At 48.0% G+C, this 20,386-nt stretch overlaps 2 long non-coding RNA genes across 3 annotated transcripts in view; both read left to right on the top strand.

The window, feature by feature from the left end:
- Window positions 1-20,386, top strand: part of LOC141569343 (uncharacterized) — a 117,477-nt gene that overhangs the window by 33,470 nt on the left and 63,621 nt on the right. The window lies entirely within an intron of this gene.
- LOC109455648 (uncharacterized) overlaps window positions 15,876-20,386 on the top strand; it is a 50,232-nt gene continuing 45,721 nt past the window's right edge. For both annotated transcript variants that reach the window (XR_012492880.1, XR_012492879.1), the window contains exon 1: window positions 15,876-16,433. This is a non-coding gene — a long non-coding RNA (uncharacterized LOC109455648). The remainder of the gene's footprint in view (window positions 16,434-20,386) is intronic.

The raw sequence follows: 20,386 nt of genomic DNA, 5'->3' as shown, positions 1-20,386 counted from the left end.
CGTACATTATACATCAATGCAGCCTTACTCTGCACAATGTGTCCCCACAGCCCAGCAGCAGCGTCCCCTGGGAACGTGGCCCCACTCCAGACACAACCCAGGACACTGGGCCTCGCAGTCTGACTTGACAACGTGTCCAGGAGATGCCTAGCTGCTGAAGTTTGACAGCCACTGATCTAAAAAGCCCTTGTCATTATTTCCTGCTTGAACACCTCCTGAATCAGGAGACTCACTACGTCACAAGGCAGGCCATTGCATTTTGGCACCTGACTTTTTGTTGGAAAATCCCTTCTTATTTTGAGCCAAGTCCACCTCCCTGGAACTTCTAGCTGTCAGCTCTCATTCTGCCCGACAAGAACACACTCAGTGCCGATTCCATCTTTTGTGTGATGGTCATATTGTAGTCAAAAATGTCCTTTGTTCATCAAGCACCTCTTGGGATGTTTAAATTATTACTTAGTCCATCAGATTTTTTAGGGAGTAGTTTATTAAAAGCCCTAGTCAGTTCATCCCCATACAGCTCTTTATTCCTGTACTGAAATAGTAATATGTTAAATTCTGATTTATAGACACGTTTGTCTCTGCTAGACTGTGACTTCCAGGACACAAGGGACTAGTGTACTTATCTTTGACTGTCTGGTGCCTAATGCCACACCTTGCCTGCCATAGGGACCCAATAAATATGTGAAGAATGAATGAATGAATGAATGAATGAGTAAATTACCAAAGACAGCTTCACCTCAGTAAATGGTGCCACAATGTACTCTCCAAGCAAGAGAAACAATGTGAAAACCGCTTCTTACTGATCTAAATCAAAGTCCCTTTTCCCAGCCCCTTTAAAAGACTAGAATAAGCAAACAGTACGTAGCATAAGGAATACAGTTCATGTCTTCTCTGGGCTGAATTCCGAGGCAGTGCTATTGAACCACTGTTGTACAATTTTCCCGTCCTCTCATAGTGAAGCCCCACTGCTGTCTGGCTGGGTCATGGCCACGCCGCCCCAAAGCCCTCCCTCCCAGCACTTGGCCCTCTGGACCATAAGCGCAGCCTACGACCACAACTGGCTCTGCTTTCCTGAGTGCTTGCTGTAGGTGTGGCCAGCTTTCCAGAACACCGCTAATGGGATTCCTCCCCTAAGGGCCCGAGGTGTAGTGAAAGTGACCATTTACCTAGAAAAAGGTAGTTCTTTTGATCAGAAAAGCACGTGTGCCAAGCCTGTTGGAATCAGCTCATCAGAACCAGTTTCTAGGAATTTTGCAAGCCAATCATTAAACACAGTAAAATTTATGTAAACGTACAACGAAATGAATGGTGTTTAGGTTCCTGACTCTTTTGCTCCATTTCACTGTCATCTATACTGTTTATTGCACGTGTGTGGTGGTACTAGCCAGACCTGATGGTGGGCTGCTGTGCGTCTCTCCCCAACTCATTGAGATCGTTGGGTGGTTTGAACTTGGCCTTGGTAGGAACATGTACACCTTAGAAATCAGCAAATGCTACAGAGCAGGGCTCTGCCCCCACATCCCCCCGGTTTGCTAAGCAGTTGCCAGCAGGCTGCTAACATGCACTGGGGTAAACTCTTACTTTTCTCAGCTTTGCCGCATAATGAGAAGTGAATATTCAAATGAGGACAGTGCTTTAGAACGCACGTGGGGTGTCCTGTCAATATCTGCACCACAATCTCTGACCCCTGAGAAAGCAAAGCTCGCATAGAATGCTGGAACGGAAGCCCCACGGCTTTATTTCATGAAAGCCACCTTGCAGAGACCCTCACTCTCCCTGGAAAGCACTTTCTGGGAACCAGACAGTGGAAAGAGATTATGTCCCAACTGCATTTTAATACTCTGACTGCACACCTTTAATGAAAAAGGCAGAAAGAGGACATTAAAAACCTCAGATTGATTCATCCGGCTTTTATGAGCCCAGACACAGATGTGGAGTGGTGAAGCAGAGTTTATTATCTGACTGTGATAACGGCTGGGCAAATAAACAGGAAAACATAACATAAAATAAAAAGTGTGGGTATGAGCTTAAGCAAGCAGATTGCAAAGAGGTCACCAGCCTTTGTGCTCCTCAAAGCAAGAGTCACAGTGATTTCAGCCAGTGATCAATAAAGGGACAGCCTTACGAGTCAGATACCTCACAGCCCAGCCCGCCTGCTATCGCCACTTCTCCTGGAATACTTGGCTGGTTTGAAATTCAGATTAAGCCAAGAAATCGTTGCTAGGAACTTATGAGGTAGTAAGATTCATTTCTCACCCCAAATTAGGTCACAGTCCAGCGTATCAAGCCACAGATTATTTTTTTTCCTGTCTAGGAGACTGACTACATTGTGAAGATGCATGTTAAGAGAAGACAGTATATGCTTGCTTAAAAAAATGAGACAATAGTTACAATAATGAAAACTAGCATCTACTCAGGCGCTCTATTAAGTCTGAACATAGTCATTAGGTTCAATAGGTACATATGTTGGCAGGTAAACGCTTCCTGTGTCCCCCACCTTCTCAGCTTTGGCGATTTGGTGGCTTCTAGAACTCAGTACACCCACTCCCACTGCACAAAACACAGCAGTTTTATGGATTTCTTTGCAGACAGCTGATCTCTGCCTCTTGCCATTTGCTGTGCCTGGAAAGATCATGTGTGTCCCCCCTTCCTTGCTCGCTGACAGCTTCCTAGCCCAGTGCAGATTCTGCCTCCTTCTTGAGACCTTTCTCAGGTTTTGCAAGCCCAGATACTCTCTCCTTCATTTCTGCTTCTCTTGCATTTTGAATCTCTTACTATTACAACATGTAATAGTTTCAGCCTTGATTTAGAGTTGCTTATAAATATATGACTCTGTCTCACCATTCTGTAACTTCCCTAAGGGAAGGACCATTTCTTATTCAGAGTTGTATCTTCTGCAAAGCTTAGCACAGCACCTTGCTAATAATAGGTACTCTAAATGCCTGACGACTTAATATAGTCTGCTAAAGTAAGTTTCTGAGTGTGTGACAAAGGTGATGAAATCATTAAAACAGGATGTTTAAGCAGTAAGAGCTCAACTTATTTTTAGAGTCTGCTGTCGCACTGGCAGAGTTGTATGTTGGAGCAGATGCCTCCTTTAATGTAATTCCGTCTGAAACACCAAATACCTTCATGCAAAGGGACTTGCTGTAATCTGTTCCTAATTGTAGATGTCACACTTTGCCTGCTTACTGGAATATTTCAGTAGCTTTGGATTAAAAAAAAATGTTTGACTAAACTGAGGAAGGCCCATTCTCATGCTTTGTTTTCATTCTGGCTTGTAGACGTTACGAGTGTCTCTCCCAGGACTGGGGTCCTCCAGACTGTCAATGAGATACAGTTCATGTCACAAAATTCATTGCTGGGCCCCTCATTTTAGTGCAGCCCATCCTTTTAGAGATACACTTTTTAGAAATAAGTTTTGGAGTCAGTCAGCGTCGCTGGTCACATCCACGAAGATAATACAAATAAAAGTGACGGTGAGGCCCAGGTCAGTGGCGGGTGCCGGGATACATGGCAGAATCGGGGGGCGATGCCAGGCCCCTGCAGAGGCGACTGGAAGTCTTGTTTCAAAAGATTGACACTTGAGCTTTTGGCCACTGATGACTACTGTCACATATACGTCATTTTTTAATGTAGAAATAGGCATTGTAAGAAGCAGAACCTTCACGGTATAACAGCTAAGGCACATCTGATAAGAGGATGAAGACAGCGGAAAGGAGGAGAGAAGCAATTTACCCTCTTAGGCAATTTCTCGAGAGACCTCTCCTTTCTTCAACTCACACCCAAGCTTAGTCCACAACTTGGCTCATCCACGAGCTGTCACCACCACTGTCATCCACGCTATCAAGCTTCAAGTGTTGATAAAAATAAATTGCTGCTCATAAGTCAGCTTTGTTGACACATTTTGGGAAGCCAGGGGGAAGCTCCTAGCCTGGTGTCCTTGAGAGCCACCAAAATGAGCTCCTGGCTCCAGGGCCCAGAAAAACCTAGGCGCGCCTAAGACATTAGAACAAAGCACCCAAATTCAGTGACCTCCAAAATCTTGCCCATGAACTTTCTCTTCCCTTCTGTACCTCGTTTTCAGGTAGGAGACTGTGGCACAGGCAAGTGAAATAACCTCGAACCTGGTACAGCCTATTCTAAACTGCTTTTCTTGACTATTGTGTTATCCTATTTTTGACAAGCTCGCTCTAAAGCCTAAAATTAATACACTTTCTATTGAATAAGCACCTAGTCTAGCTAAATATGGCCCTCACAGGTGTCCCCAATTTGAGGGAGGAGGCTAAGCATTTACCCAACACTGAGCAAGCATGGGGGACCGTCTGACCTTATGCTTAACCTTGGGCCAGCTCTCTTCAGCTGGGCAAGTCCTGGAGGGGCACTCGGGTGAGAGCTATGGGCCACCAGACCTCCAGTGCTGGGAAAATGAGTGCTTCAGCCCTGAGGGGCCCCGTGACACCCACTAAGTTCATTCCTTATGAAGGACGGCGCTCTCCACCGAAAACCTGGGCTCTGTGGTTCTCCCTCAGCCCCCCATTCCGCAGGGTCTGCCCTGCACCCCCGTCCCTCTGCACCGCCGACAATTCTTCCTCTCTTCAGTCATCCGAACAGCCCTTGAAATGTTGCTTCCGGCACGTAGCCTGTTAGGGTGCCTTGAACGGGATGCCATCGCCTTGGTCTCTCCCTTCCCGAACTCCCACTGAGCCCTCTGCACTCCCGTGTCCCACCCTGTGCACTTACACCTGCTCTGAACAGCGCACGGACTTTGTTGCAGCATTTTTTCTGGGGTTTGGCTGTCGGCACATCCTTCACTAGTGGACACATGACCACACTGTCGCTCTCCCGCCTTAACGACAGAGAAAGGACGTGGCAGTGCAAAGCCTCTCGCAGCAGGGAGCCTGTCACAGCCACGGCCGCTACGAGTGGTGAGGAGTCCGGGATCTTAGCCGTGCACCCAGGTATCGACACAGATCTGAAGAGGTTGATCTGGGACAAGGCCCAGCAGCCCTGACCAGAGGGGCGGTGTCCCTCTCGGGGCTGCTCAGGCTCTGTGAGATGCTGGGGAGAACTCGCGAGCACCAGCATCCATCACACACTAGAGGGCGCCATGGTCTTGAGTAACTGAGTCCATCCAGGAAGAGTTTGTCTGGGAGCATCACCTTGATGCCCCAGGAGAGAGGACCCCCCCCCCCCCCACACACACACACACACAGAACAAATGTTCTAAGCCCCATGAACAAATGAATTAAATTACATTTTCAGTGTATTCGGAGGGAATCTTTCTATTACAAGGAGCATTATGGTTATGAAATGAGGAAGACTTGTTTTATTCTTACTGGTTAGTTCCAGTTTATACATATGGGAATAAGGGCTGGGCCAAGTAGGTTCCCTGGAGACACCCCGGCTCCAGAGAAAGCCCAGTTATTCCTGAGAGCGGGGTTATATGACCAAGTGTGATGGCTGCTCAGTGAAGGGTAACAGGGCAGAGTCAGAAAGCTTGGATTCCAATCCCGCCATGCCGTGAGAGCTTGGGCAAGTTAACCATTCTGTGCCTCAGTTTCCTCATCTACAAAATGGGGCACTAAGAGTACCTACCTCGGGGAGGTCGCCTGGTTATAAGAACCAAATGAACTAGCATGTGTAAAGCACTGTAACAACACTGGCACCAAATACGTTCTCTCTGTCTCTCTCTTTCCATATATATATACACATGTGCCACTAGTCAACTTGCTCTGATCATGACAATTATAATGGCACTCACTGTTACTCGCAACAGGACCTAATTGTCCTGGGTGCGTGGGGGCTTGGAGGGGGGTGTACTAAAGCTGTTGCCCATAGGAGGTACAAACAGGATCTGGAATGAAAGGAAAGCAGCTTTCATAGAATCCCTGTACTTAACCACCGCACCAGGTAGTTGGCTGTGGCTTTGAAGTCAGGTGACAACTGGGAAAGCTAGAAAGTGGTGGCCAGTAACAGCAGCAGGTAGGTCTCACCTGTTGCTTCTGAGTGTAAGGTAGTCCCAGGGATGCTTGAAGAAGTCCTGCTGGCTGTACCTGAGCTTGACCTGGCAATCAAGTCTCCTTTCAGCGTCCGCCACCATGAGTGACTGGACACGAGCCCCCCAAACCTGTGGGGTCTAATTGTTGGTCAGGGGTCTCCTCTTCTGCTTAAATGATCTAGCACCACCCATCCCCTTTAGTCTGTTAAAAATCTGGGGGATTGTGGAAAGAGATTGACACAATCATTGAAATCACGACATAAGCTTGTGAATTATTCTCTCCACCCCAGACTAAGGGAGAGCCCCAAGAAAATCACTTGTTGAAATTGTGTGTTCCTGGGGGAAGGGGGGTGTGATGTATTGTTCCCAAACTGGACACCTGCTGAAGGGGCAGACCTGCTGGTTTGCCACTGAGCCTATGAGCAGAGGAAGAGGAGATGAACTTAAAGGTAGGGCGGGTGGTCGTAGAACAGCCTAGGTCCCACCGGTGGTCCCATGCAGACACTGCAGAAGGAGTGAGGTTTGAGGCAACTGGCTGTTACCCGGCTAAGAGGGCTGAGCTTCAGGTGAGGCAGTCCCCAAGCCAGAAACTGCAGACTGTTCTAGGAAGATGTCAGGTCATGCCCATGTTGGAGAGCTAAGGAGTGGGGGACTCCCTGACCCATCTCCACTCCCACACAGGGCCCCCAAAAGATGCATTCAGGCCTGTCACACACAGAACTTTGGGGGCAGTCAGGGTGAGGCAGAGAAGCAGCAGTCAAAAGAAGAACTGACAGGTGTCTGTCAAGGGCAGGTTGAGTGTACAGAAAAGATTATTCAGAAGTTGCTTTAATTTTAAAATTAATATTCCACTTATTTAAAAATCCGGTACTTTTTGAAGCTTTTAATTTCAGGCTTCAGACGTTGTTCTATTTATAGTTCTAGCAATCATTAACAATTGATTTTTAAGGGATTTTTGATTAACATTTAGTCTCTTTTACAAACTTAGTTTAACTCCTTCAAATATTTTAAGTTGCATTTATACATTAAATTATTAAATATACTTAATTTCTCATTTAAGTTCCCCAGGTATCTGCCTTAACAAAAATGCTTCTTCCCTATTGAATAACTCTTATAAATCTTATCAAACTTAAAAAAGGTAAAATGCTAGACTTCTTAAATGCTCTAATGTAAATATATAAACTTAGTAAGATTTGTGAAATTACAAGTTCGAATTAATTACTCACTTAACCATTTTGAATGAGAACCACAAGATTAGCTTACTGCCCTAATAGGTCAGATTCTCTTAAACAATGCAAATACCGAAAATATAAATATGTACAGATTCCTTATCAAAAAATAGTGTACTGTGAGTTTAATTCTCTTAAACATTTGTATGAATAATCCTAAACCTTCTCGGCGCTAAAAATGTATTTCCTCACTAATAAAATAATTAGGTCACCCAACAACTTCAGGAGATACCTTCTCAATTGTTGAAATAGAATCACTTGTGGAAGCCTGAATCCCCCCAGCTGCTTCTTCCCTTGACTGGGTCTGTGTTTATTTGGCCCTTAGGATGTTTATGTGCATTTCTGACTAGTTCTTATCTCTTAGGCCATAACATTCTGACACATGTAAGAGCTAATCAGATGAGTTAATTGATATACAGTTGAATTCTGGATATCGCTTACGTCTCAGTCTGTCCATAGGTCTTGTTATGTGCAGTGACCAGCTACCTAGAATGACCCTTGCCCTCTCTCGTGTTCCTGCCTCTCAGCCCCCATCCCAGTTCAGCTGAAATGAGGGGGAAGATGGAAGAGAGAAAAGGGCGCTTCCCTCTCTAGGTTATTGGGGCGACAGGTCAGGCCTGAGCTGGGGAGAGGACAGGAGATGAGATGGGCACCCTAAGTTGGACTGGCCTGGGGGGGGGGGGGTGACTGGGAAACTATGGGGTTTGCCTGAGAGGTCAGTGCAGGAAAGTTGAGGAGATCCAACAGAGCAGAGCTGAAGACAATGATTAGAAAAACGCTCGTTTGATGTTTCTGCGTTCCTGAGTTCAAACTGTTGAAAAAGCATGCAACATTTAAGCAAGGACAGCTGGCCACTTATTAAGCCTTAAGAGGTGTCTGGCTCCAGCTGTTTTGGATGCTTTTTAGAAAATGCAGACACTTGATCTTCCGTATCATCTTTGAGTCCCAGTGGCTAATTCTGGAACAACAACAACAAAAAACCCCTTAGCGCCCTGTCATGTCCATCCCCGGAGTGTATTTTACCCCCTTTCAAATACCCATAGCTAAGTCTCTGTCCAGAGTTCTGTGTATCTTTTTTCACCCCAGTCATCCTTGCCTCTTCATGGTGGTTTCACCTGCATGGCCCTGTCTTCATGTCTGGGGTCCCGGATGAGTCCAGCATATTTCTCAACTGCTGAACAAAACTTCATGACGTGTCCTGGATATAAGTCCCTTGCCAGGGCTCTCAAGAAAACAGAAGCTGCCTGTGGGGACAGAGCCCCAGAAAGCAGTTTCCAGGCTCTCAGCCTCATGTGGAAAGGTGCTGGCTCGGGTAGTAAATGGCCATCAACTGTGATTGCATGGCCATCAGCTGTGGCTAGTTGGCTGTCAGCTGTCACCAGTGAGCCACTGGCCAGTAATATAACTGCCATGGCTTTGCTAGCAGGAAAATGGGGGCTAGCAAGAAGATGGTGGCTGAGCCTGCAAGCGGTGCAGTGAGGGTTGCGAACAGTGTGGCTCCTGCTTCCTGTGTCTCCAACCCAGCTGCCAGCGAGACTATAGTAGTATGATTCCCCTACCTATGGCTCCGTGGGTGTTCCTTTTTGGCCTCACCATGTCCTGTGTTCTTATGTGGGGAGCGGGACCAGAGACCCCGCAGGCCGCCCCACACGACACTCCCATCACGGCCTCCCCTTTCTGAGCGTTTTCTTCTTCATTGTATCATTAGCTGCCTTTGGAGGGAGGCACCTACCGTGAGGAAACCCGCCAGACGGAATCTGGCAAACCACACAGGCCCAGGGCTGCGGCCTTCTCTGCTCGATGCCCCAGGCTCCGAGCCTGGACCAGCCCCTCTCCAGGTATGGGCCCAGGTGAAGTCCCCCAGCCCACCACAGCTGAGTGACCATCCTAAGGGAGAGGCTCAGGCAGGGACCAAAGGGAGGAGACCAGGAGAGGAAATTAAAATCTTCCGGCCGTAGTGTATTAAGTCATTGCGATACTCAAAGGCAGCCATTCATATCATCCAGAAAGCCCTGAATAAATGTTTCAGTAATGAGACGTGCAGAAAGGAGCTTGTCACCCAGTGATAGTCTTTCCGCAAAGGGTTTGATTTAAAGCTGGTATCAGAGCATGAACCATGTTAAAATACAATTACAAAAGAAACAGGAATTTCATTAGTGAGTTGCAGGGAACAGCGTGGAAGTGGGGCGGCTGCCGAGAGCTGATAGGGGTTGGCAGGGAGTGCAAGGGGAGAAGGCGCCACGGTGTGGGACGGGAGAAGCCGCCTGAGCCTGTGGCCCAGGCCGGGAAGGATTAGATGGAGATGTTGACCTCAGGGCGAGAGGGAGAAGATGCCTCGTCTTCCGAGCTGAGGTTCATGGCCCCCAGGACCCTGGGGCTCCTCCCTCCTGTAAGGGCAGCCCCAGGACCACTGCCGTGCTGTGTCCCCCCCCTTCCCCGCCTACCCCACCCCTACCCAACACACACACCCTGCGTCTCTGTCACTAGGGCCCTGATCGGCTGTGGACAGTGCCATTTCTGGGGAATCTGAGTGAGAGGATAGCACGACTGGAGTCTGAAATCCCAGCTGTGCCATTTGCTGTCGGTGTGAGCACGTGGGTACCAGGAATGTACTAGCTTATCAGTAAACCTGCTTCTGAATCTTAGCTTCCTTTCTGTGGTAAAGAGGTGGCTGGCACTCAGTGCATGACACAAGGCTGATTGTCACTTGGTTCCAAACGGGGAAATGTCAGTGGTCTTGGAAGTAAGGGGTGCGTGCAACCCAAGGTCTGCAAGATGCCTCCAAGGAGTGTGAGAAGAAAGTATTAGCATTTCTAACCTCATGACCTCAACAGAGATCAATAGCTCAAACCCCAGCTTAGGAGGGAAAGAGTGTTTTCTGGAAAATTAGCCCACATCTCAGCTTTCTTCAGAGGTTAATACATTTAGTGAAAATACCGCACAAAAGTGTGGCTGTTTCATGACCCCTTTCCTTCTAATTGACTCTGAGGCCTGTGCATTTACTGGACTCGCTGCTCCTCCCCTCACAGGCTTCCCACAGGGTGCCAGGCCTGATGGAGTGCCAGCAGTCCCCCGAGGACCCACACCAGGCCGGCTAAATAATATGCTGACTCATGATCACTCGTTACCAGCCAACCAAGTGATATTCCACGGGCTTCACGGGAACAGGGCCAGCTTGGAGGCAGACTGAGCCAAGACGCTACCCAGACCCAGCGCAGGTCTGTGGGATGTGGGGTAAGGAGAGGCCGTCAGATCTTGACTCAAAAACCTCTGATCTCCTTCGTGACGGGGGCCAGTTCCGTAAGCTCACTGGAATCTCCAGTTCTTTCCTAAGATAGAGATTTAAAAACAAACACACAGACAGCAACAAAAACAAAAATCACCGTCTTTCATGGGGATTTGGGAAAATTAAATGAGCTAAACACCAACTAGACTAGCAGAGCCTGTTGGAAGACTCAGTTTCTCCCTCATGCCCTGCTGCTGTTCAGATATGGACGAGTTTCTCTGGGACTCTCCTCCAAGGTCAGAGAGGATCTAGTCACCCTTGAAACAGGCCCAGGAATGGCTTACACATCCCAAATGTGTCCTCAATCAGAGCAGTGCCAGTGGGAACCTACATATCTCATCTTAAGGATTTCAACCCACCTCCCTCTTCAGCCCACGTTAGTCCTCAGTCTCCTGCCCACCTGGCTGGATTCCTCACTTTGAAAGCCAGATGGGTAGGACCTGACACCCCAGGCCAGCATGGGTGCCATGTGCACGCTGGGGCTTGCATATCCATCCTCAGCGGTGATGGCCTTAGGCCTGGGGGTGGGCACCACTTTCTGAATGACATCAGTTATACAGTCTCTAGAAAAATATTTTGCCTAGAAGTTCAGTTAGTCTCTGCATGGAAGGAAAGGTTAGGTGCTCAAACTCTTAGACTTCACATGTGATGTCATATTAACTGTTCCTTGAAATTAATTAAAAAGGCACAGGTCCCAAAGCCTTGTCCCACCCTGTACCCCAGCCCCAGTTGGGCTAATGACAACTTGTCGGTGTCCCCCTGGCTTGCTCTGGGCATATCTCGGTCATTGCACTTTTCTCTCTAGATCCTGCATCAGTTTGTCCATCAGCCTGTGTCACCCAGCCTGTGTCACCCAGCCCGTCATGGCTGGGATGTCTTTTTCATCTTTATGTGCCCCATCGCCAGCACAGTACATGACACCAGTGCCCACGAAACGTTTGTAGAATGAAGGAAAGAAGTTCCCCTCCGTGAGCGGGCAGGTCCTCCTAAGTGTGCCATCCTGCCATGGTGCTTCCGAGCACGCCGGCCTCCCGTTTCCCCTGGTGTCATAACAGACAAGGCTGCCTGGATCATTCTACAGGATAAACTGGCTGCCTTCCGGGCTCTTCTGTTAAATGCAGACTGCTATGAAGACAGCTAATAGTGTGTCCCTAGGTGTACCCCAGAAGATGCCAAGCTTTATTAGTCTAAGGTGTTCGCTTCACATAATGACTTGCTTTTTAATGAGCTTGTTTATCTCACCATCTTGGATGTTAATATTGTTGAGAGGGAAGCATGCGGATTGACTGTTACCAAGCAAAGATGAAAATCTGCAGGGAAAACATCAAGTGCTAACAGTCAGTCAATAACTACACTCGCTTTCAGAAGGAAAAAAGAAAAAGGAAGGGAGGGAGGAAAGAAGGAGGAAAGGAAAGAAAAAAGGAAGGAAGGAGAAGGAATGGCTTTAAGATGAGCGACAGACAAATAGGAAGCTGGAAGTTGTTTGTATTTCCTTCTCTCAGCTCCCAGCTTGCTCCACGTGCTAGGTCGATGACCTGAAAGTCTGCCTTGCAGGTTGAGCCCAGGGGCCTGCTGGGCTCCAGGCTTGCCTCTGACACTGGTTTGATGACCTCAGTGGGGTAGGTGGCACATAACACGTGAGTAAATCAGCTGAAAGGATAGAACTCTGTGCCTGAAATCAAGATTTTGGGGGTCCTTGTTGTTTGTCTCCTTAGCATTCAGTGCCGTGCTTGGCGCGTAGCCAGCAGCCCATGATGACGTTTACAAAAGCAGATGACTTGTCAGTCTCCTGAGAAGCCTTGTGTTTGGAACACATGGGTCCGTTCAAAGCCCCGGTTAGATCCCCGTGTCTGTGGTCTTATCCTGGAATTCGTGGCTTGGAACAGGCTGGTGTTGAGAGAGTCGAAACATAGGGAGCTTGTGAAGAACCTTTTGATTTGGGAAAGGCTCGACATCTACCTGATGACTGAGTCAATGAAGAGGTGAATTCTTGTCTGTGTCACGAGTATCCCTTTGGAAAGCCCAGGCTGTTTCTGTGCGTAAAGGCACTTGTTATGAGGAACGCACCCAAGACCCCTTAGCAGCTGCGGACTTTTCCCAGCAGAAGTGGGCGTCTGATCACGCTTGCTTGAGGAAGAGTGAGGGCATTTTATCTCAGCACTGTGAACGATCAGTGAGGAAAACCACAGTGCCGGGAAGACAGCACATTGATTACAGGGCGCAAGCACGTTTGGCATGAATTTTTCTCCACCTGTTAAATTGTTACACGGTTGGGAATCTGCTGAGCATGGACTGAGGCAGCCGTTCTTACTGACATCTGGCCCTTCTGATCCCTCTGGATATTAATGTGCGGGGCTTTTTATCTGGATCTGTCAACACACTCACCAGCTGGTACCATCTATAATTAGACAAACCTACTTACGAATCTGACTCAGTCACTCCCACCTCAATCAAGAAATATTAATTGAGAAGGCTGATGGGGATTTATTTTTGTGTGTATGTTTGGCAAATCCAGAAACATTTTAATAAGTATTACTGAGTGCCTAGTAAGTTTACGATATGGTGATGGTAACCAAGACTTTCTGTACACCCTCCAGCTTCAACAAAACTACTTAAACAAATCCCAAATTTCTGCCTCCCAGACAAGCCACGCCTCTCGTGCTTAAGAATAATGCTCAAAACATGGCCCCCCCGCAGCCTTAACCAACCGACCCAAATCTGACCAACCAGCAGAGGCAGAATATTGTGGTGGAAGTACCTGTGGCTCAAGCAACAGAGACCTGTGTTTTTACTCCGTCTTCTGCTAACCAGCTCTACAACTGTTCCCGGCCTCTTGCCCTCTAAGCCTCATTGCATTCTGCCTGGTTCTCTTGCACATGCCCCAGGTGAAGGCTCCTAAGCCTTGTCCCTGTGTCACCTTTTTGTGTACTTGCTCTGCTTTCCCACTGCTTATACAGGGTGTGACATCTTGAACTGCAGCCCAGGCTGCTTCTGAGACCTCCTCCACAGGGCACGGTCTCAGGGAGCTCCCACGTTATCCAGCGGGCACCTGGCAAGCTGTCTGTTTCCACTTCTAACAAACCCAAGAAACCAACACTGGCTCCTACTAAGCATTCTCTGTTGCCTTATGGCTGATCCCACTAATTAGACAAGACCCTGAGAATTGTCCTACCATCCTTTTCAGAGAAAAGCTACAATTCCACAGACAGATCCATCCTTAAGGGGGAAAGAAAATAGGAGGGGAAGCTGAGCTAAGCCCCATCTCAGAAAGGCTGCTCACCCCTCACTGACAGCTGGCTGTTGGTGAATCACTCACGTCCACGCTAGTGCGTGTGTGTAATCTGTCTCTGTTCTCATGCAGCCTCCTTCCCCTTATCAGATGGGAAGAGATAAGCGTAAGGTCGTCTAGCTGGCTCGACACATGCTAATTAGCTCTATCCACCCCTCCCTTCTGCTCCCAGTGTCTGGGAGTTTGAATTCCAAGTACAAAGAGAAAAGGTGGAACTATCAGACACTGCAGGCAAGGACAGCTGTTTGAAGCGCTTCAGCCCAGAATACTGGTAGGAAGCTGGTGCATGGTGTCCCAAGGTTGGCAGCACAGAAACACTAGCAGATACAAATGGGGAACTTGGAGGGGGATAAGTGCCATGGGGGAATCTGCCCCCATGTAATATGCTGCCGAAATATTATCCACAATAGAGTGTTCGGACTTGGTACCGGCACATCCAGGAGAGACTTCTGGTCTTAGAGCTTCTAGAAACTGAACATGAGTCAGCAGCATGGCGATACTGTTGAATAAAGCAAGGATGGAACTCGGAAGCAGAGGCTTGGAACGTGATACTCAGCTCATATGAGAGCTCTCACTCCCTTTTCTTATTCTCTAATTCTATCTTATATCTAGTCTTGTCTCTCTGATGAGATTAAAGGCCCCTGAGGGACAGAGGCAGCCTTGATTCTTCCCTTGTATCTTTTTACCACTAGCAAGAAAATATACGGAGAGAGAGAGAGAGAGAGAAAGAGAGCGAGAGAGGGGGAGAGAGAATTTGGAAGAATTCGGAATCTTAGAAGAGTACTAGTGTGTTTTGGGATTCTATAATTCCAGAAGGAATTCACTTAAAAGACAGGGACCTAGACAAACAGAGCATGAAACCAAAATCAAAAGAGTTGGTTTAACATTCAAAAGAGATGGCTGAAGGGACAGACAATGACAATCGTAGTTGCCATTTACTGAGTGCCTGTTAAGCCACAGACACCTCTCTAATCCTTACAGTGACTCCTCGGGCAGGTTTTCGTAGCCCCATCTCACAGTAAGAAAACTATGACTCAGAGACCCTAACCCTGCAGATGGTCCTAAAAATTACTACGTGACTGAGTTTATGTAGAACCCAGGGCTGCCTGCCTCTGAATTCCGAGTCCTTTCCACAGGCCCATCTGTCACCCAGAGAATGGAAGCCATGTGTCCTGTCTCTGCTGGGACCAGGAAGCAGCCTTTCCCCTGGACCTTGAACCACGAGGGAGAGAGCAGCCATGGAGAGCATCAGCCACACCTCCCGGCGGTGGAGAGTGACAGGTGGGCACATTGGCTCTGGTGCAGAAGGAGCCACAGAGGCGGGAGCTCAGCCCACACAGCCTGAAGTCCTAGAGTCAGGAAAATGCGAGCCCCTGCTGCTCTGGAGATGGTCCACTTCCTTCTCTGTTTGTGTCCCTTCTGTGTCACTTTGGCTGACTCATCCTGCTGCTGAGGGAGCTCAATCAGTGTCCTTGTCATAATGAAATAAGAGATCTTAAATAAGCTTCCCCACTCTAAGCTGCAGAGAGAAACTGGCAAGAAAAGATCCCTGTCACAGCAAAAAGAGTGGAAAGAATTAGAACAAAATGTTAGGTTTTGGACTTAGAGTTGTTGTTTGTTTACTTCTACTTATATTTCTCTGAATTTTCCAGATTTTCAAAATAAAAATGCTCTTCTTTCATTACCAGACAAAACATGACACAAATTTAAAAGTAAAAAAAAAAACAACAAAAATGTAGAAATTAAAAACAAACCAAACAAAAAAAAAAACAGCCACAAGAGATTTTTAGAAAAGCACGGCAAAGTATTTTAGGAAAACACAGCAAGTTATTACTTCTGTTCCATCACAAGCTTTTCTAGGGCGCCCCACTGGTGAATAATCGTCATCGGATCATTCCATTCTTGTGATCGGAAATGTCTTTCTCCCATGCTGTAAGTTAAAACCAACAAGCAAACATTTAAAGAGAAGTTTTCAAACTGTCACAGAGTGCACAAGCTGTAAAGCTGACTAACACGGCAGTCGCCTTCAAAATACAAGAGCAGGGAGGAGAGACACCGCTGGTGAGAGACACCGCTGGTCCGGGGACCAGGCGTCAGGCAAAGCTGGCTTCTCCCTGCGGATGTGAGCCCCGCTCACCAGGAGAGCAGTGTAGGGTTCCACTTTATTGTGGTGCTGGGACTCCGGGGCAGAGGTGTCCCACCTCTGTAGTGTCAACACAAAGCAGAGGACAACTGTCCACGCACTGAGACGCAGTGACAGCCTAAGAGGAGAGCTCAGACTGCTCTCCTTTCTCTCGTTTGTGTCTGGCTCTGCGTGTTTGGTGTCAGAAGGATCTCTTCCAGCAGAACCAAGTTCTCATTCAGCCCACAGTGTCCTGGAAGGAGTCCAAGAACAGGCCAGAAAATCACGGAGAACTGCCAGTGAACAGGGTCTCAGAGCAGAACGTCTCGAATTTCTGTCCTCATAGGAATCACCTGGGACCTTCGAATGCAGACTCCGATTCTGCACCTGGGACCTGAGGTGCTGCGTTTCTGTCAAGCCTGCGGAAGGTGTCAAAGCTGCCGGCCCGAGGACCACACTTTGAGTCACAAGGTACTGGACGGACTTCAGTGAGTCCTCAGATGGTAAGTACGTTTCTTCCTGAGTGTCCAGCTTGGAGGCAGCTGGATTCATTGTGGAGCTAGAGTTCAGTTTTGAGAAAGATTGTAAAGAGGGTGAAGCAGCTTCAAGACCCAGAGGAAAAGTTCTATAATCAGTTTGTCGTGTCTGGTAGGAGTGAGAAAGGGCCGTGTTTTATTGTCCTTGAGTTGTGTCTACATCCTTGTTCCTAGAGTAATAGGCTCAGACATTTTCCTGCGATGAACATGGCCCACCCAACTGTCTTCTGGGAGGCTGACGGGGGCGGCTGTGCTGGGATGCACGAAGCATCCACCTTGCAGTGTGGAATCCCAGACTGTGACTCCCGTTAACCCCTCTGAATTCCTCTGAGCCTCAGTTTCCTCTTCTGTAAACCTACCTGACAGAATGTTTGGGAGATTCAGTTCAGTTAGAGGCTGTGTGAACTCCACGCAACCACACAAGGAAAGGTACTGTTTTATAACCTGTGACTTACTGGGATTCAGCACCGGTGCCTGGTGGGAATTCAATCATGCAGGCTAGGATTTCTTCCAGAAGAAAAACATGAACCGTGACTGTCACTTATTATTCACGACTGTGTGACAGGCATTGTGCTAAACACACATCATGTCACTGAATCTTCTTAGCAACTCGTGGAGGTCGGTTTGGATCCTCCCTTTGAGATGAGAAAACTGAGGCACACGGAAGTGGAATGATTCACCACAGCTCACGGAGGAAGTGTGTAGAGGGCACATGACCCCAGTCTGTCCTGGCACACCTCTGAGAGAGAAAATTGAAAATCAGGCCATTAGCACCTCTGCGACCAGCCATGCCTGACCTCTCAGCACCTTGCATGAGAATTTAATCCGATAACGTCCGCCCACTGGCGGAGGCCGTCAAATGAATAAAGGCCTGGATGACACAGTGACAAGCTGACATGGAGCCCAGACTGCTGGCTGGAGTGTCTGAGCGGCTTGCAGGACCGAGCCGCGTCTACATATCACATTTGGATGAAACAACACTGCTGCACAGAAGTGTGAGAACATGGAGCATGGAGGAGGAAGCAGTTCCCTCGGGCAGAACAGTGGGGATGCCTCCGGGATGAGCTGCCAGCCAACTGCCCCTTGCAGGGAGCGTGGATTTTGATTACCGGAGGACAGAGCGGGCGTTCTGGGCCCATCAAGGGTCAAGAGTGAGTGGCCGGTGTGTTGGGGCCAGCAGATGAGCGGTGGAGGAGACTGCAGAACACACAGACGATGTGATGGAATGCGAGGCCAGAGGACTGGCTGGGGGCTCGGGCGGAACACAAGGCCCCTGAGAGTCTGTTTAAAAGATTGGTCTTTATTAAGAGATCAACAGGGAGCCATTGCAAGTTTTATGTGGACAACTGGAGCAGCTGTCTCCGAGATGGGTTAAGAAAAGACTGATGGAGACCGGAGGCAGAAGACGAAGACTGTGAGTAAACAGTGCCCCTCGTTCTTCTAGAAAGCTCTGTTCTGAGCAGTCCTCCAAACACAACATTTGTGTGCATCTGTAACACAAATCTTCTTTATAGGGAAAGGAAGTGGGGCTTGGGGCAGGTGGCTCTGTCCCATCTAAAAGCCCACAGGCCAGTGACTTTCGTGATGCTTGACAGGGTACAGGTGCTCCCCGCAGAGGGTCCCCAAGTGGGGGCACCACCTTTGAAGCAGAGCCGCAGCCTGTAACAGATTTGAGGACGACAGTTTGTGGCTCATATTCTCCACTGAGTCCTAACAGTGTCTGGCACACGGCAGATGCTCCGTGTTTGTTCCTGAGGGAACGGATGGACGGAATCACTTGTGAGCTTCTGCTTGGAACAGAAAGAGGAAGAAGAGAAGGAGAAGGTTTGAAATGCCTCTTCCGAATGAGAAGCTTGGCCGATGTTCCAGCGATCCCGTGAGTGTGTTACCAGCCTGAGAGCACGTGCTTCTTTTACCCGACCGGAACATTTGCCTCAGTAGCATGAGCCTCTCCTCTCGGCCCTGCCCTGGGTAACGCTGGAGTAGCGCTCACCACACCGCCCGTTTGCCTGCTGGAGGCAGAGCACAGACCTGTTTCTCACTGTTGGCGTGCTTTTGCCTTCATCAAACATGGCTCCCCAGAGCATGCATTGTACTCCACAAGCAGAATAATTTTCTCTGGGAGAAGACGCAGAGAGGCCTGTGGGGTGGGAGGTACTCAGGAGACCAACCCAGTTAAGAAATGAAGGCAACAGAGTGAAGGCAATTGGAAAGGGTGCTGCCTGCGTAGCTGGTACGACCTGTAGCCCAGATCAGTCCATTCCTTAGCTGTCGGACCAGGAGTAAGTTACTGAACTTTTTTAAACCTCAGTTTCCTCCACTAGCCAATCAGAATAGTAAGTAAAGCCTGCTCTGTGTGATTGATTGTTTTGGAGAGTGACGCGAACCTTAGCTAACAACCTTGTCCAACAACTAGCAGTGCCCAGTGCATGCAAGCGCTTAACACAGGGTCACGTCACCTTAACGGGCAGTGACATCACACACCAAGATGGTCCCATCTCTTCCCATCAGAGTTACTTTAACATATCAGCATTCTTCATAAATAACAAGTGATTTAAAATGGGGACAACTGCCCTGTACACGTGTAAACACACACGCACACAAGATTCATAATCTCAAAATTTCAAAGGAAGCGTGGCTGTCTTAGAACACTTAAGAATCATTATCTTCCAGTGCTTAAAGATACCTAGAATTTAGGGATTGAAAATGAAAATGGAAATTCTAGGGCACGGTCAGTTCCTGACTGTAGCCTATGGAGGTCCATTACCGTAACAGCTTCAGGACCCACACTCGAGAGGAGGGCCCACTAATGTTGAAGTCATAGTATCATTCATTCATGCATTCATTTGAGTACCTAGCAATGATGGTCTGATGAACTGAGTGTCCCCTAAAAAGCAAGAGGCCTCCAGGAAGAGGAGGGGCTCACCACCAAGGCAGCTCTCAGCAGCTCAGACAGTGGAGAAAATGTAGATTAAGGACAGTCCACACCAGCCCGTGTCCTGGGAAACTGGTAACTCTGGTCATTCCCGTTTCCATTCCGGTTCCTCTGTGATACTCTGCAGTAGATTGAATTGGTGGCCCTTCCCTGTATCCACTGCCACGTTTCAGTGCCTTCCCAATCAGACATAGGCTACAAGAAACTTGAAAAGTACTTGGGAGCTAAGGCTTTCTGTCTCCCTTGCCAAGAAAAAACCTGGTCAGACTGGTCCCAGACCAGCCTGCTGGTCCTGGGAAGATGACACATGACAGAACAAAGCTGGCCCCAGCGGGTCCCCTGTGTGAATGAGACCAACTGAAATCAACGTAGTCACCCAGCCAAGGGCAGCATAGGTCAGCCAACGTGAGCTCAATGGGGAAAAACAACCTTTTCTGAGCTAAATTTGAGGGTATTTAGCTCCACACCATGTTTGTGGCAATAGCTAACATATGAGTACACACACTTCCTTTTACTTAAGAGAAATTCTGCTCTACAGAAAAAAATCTGAAATGCATTCAAAGTTTTTAAATGTCTGCTAAAGCAGAAATAATAACCCCACATGAGGGCTCTGCATTTAAACTCAGAACAAAGACTTTAGTTAAAGCAGTGACTTTCTTTTGTGTGTGTGTGTGTGTGTGTGTGTGTGTGTGTATTAGGGAAGGACGCTAGAAAGGAGTCTGCAGCATAAAACCCTTTTCACAGAGGGAATCTTACTGAGAATTGCAATGTGTAAAACTGATAAAAAGCTAGAACCAAATCTAAACTGAGAGTCATGTTACAAAATAACTGTCATGTTCTTTCAAAAATTTAAGGAGATGAAAGTCAAGAAAAGGCTAAAGACCCGTTCTAGACAGGAGAAAACAAAACAAAACCCATGAGAACCAAATGCAATGTGTGATTCTGAACTGAATCCTTTTGCTGTAACCAACAGTCTTGAGCAGCT

The sequence above is a fragment of the Rhinolophus sinicus genome, linkage group LG17, assembly GCF_036562045.2.
Source record: "Rhinolophus sinicus isolate RSC01 linkage group LG17, ASM3656204v1, whole genome shotgun sequence".
In the NCBI taxonomy this organism is placed as follows: domain Eukaryota; kingdom Metazoa; phylum Chordata; class Mammalia; order Chiroptera; family Rhinolophidae; genus Rhinolophus; species Rhinolophus sinicus.
Note: the sequence above shows the minus strand (reverse complement) of the source record. Positions and strands in the feature narration are given on the sequence as shown.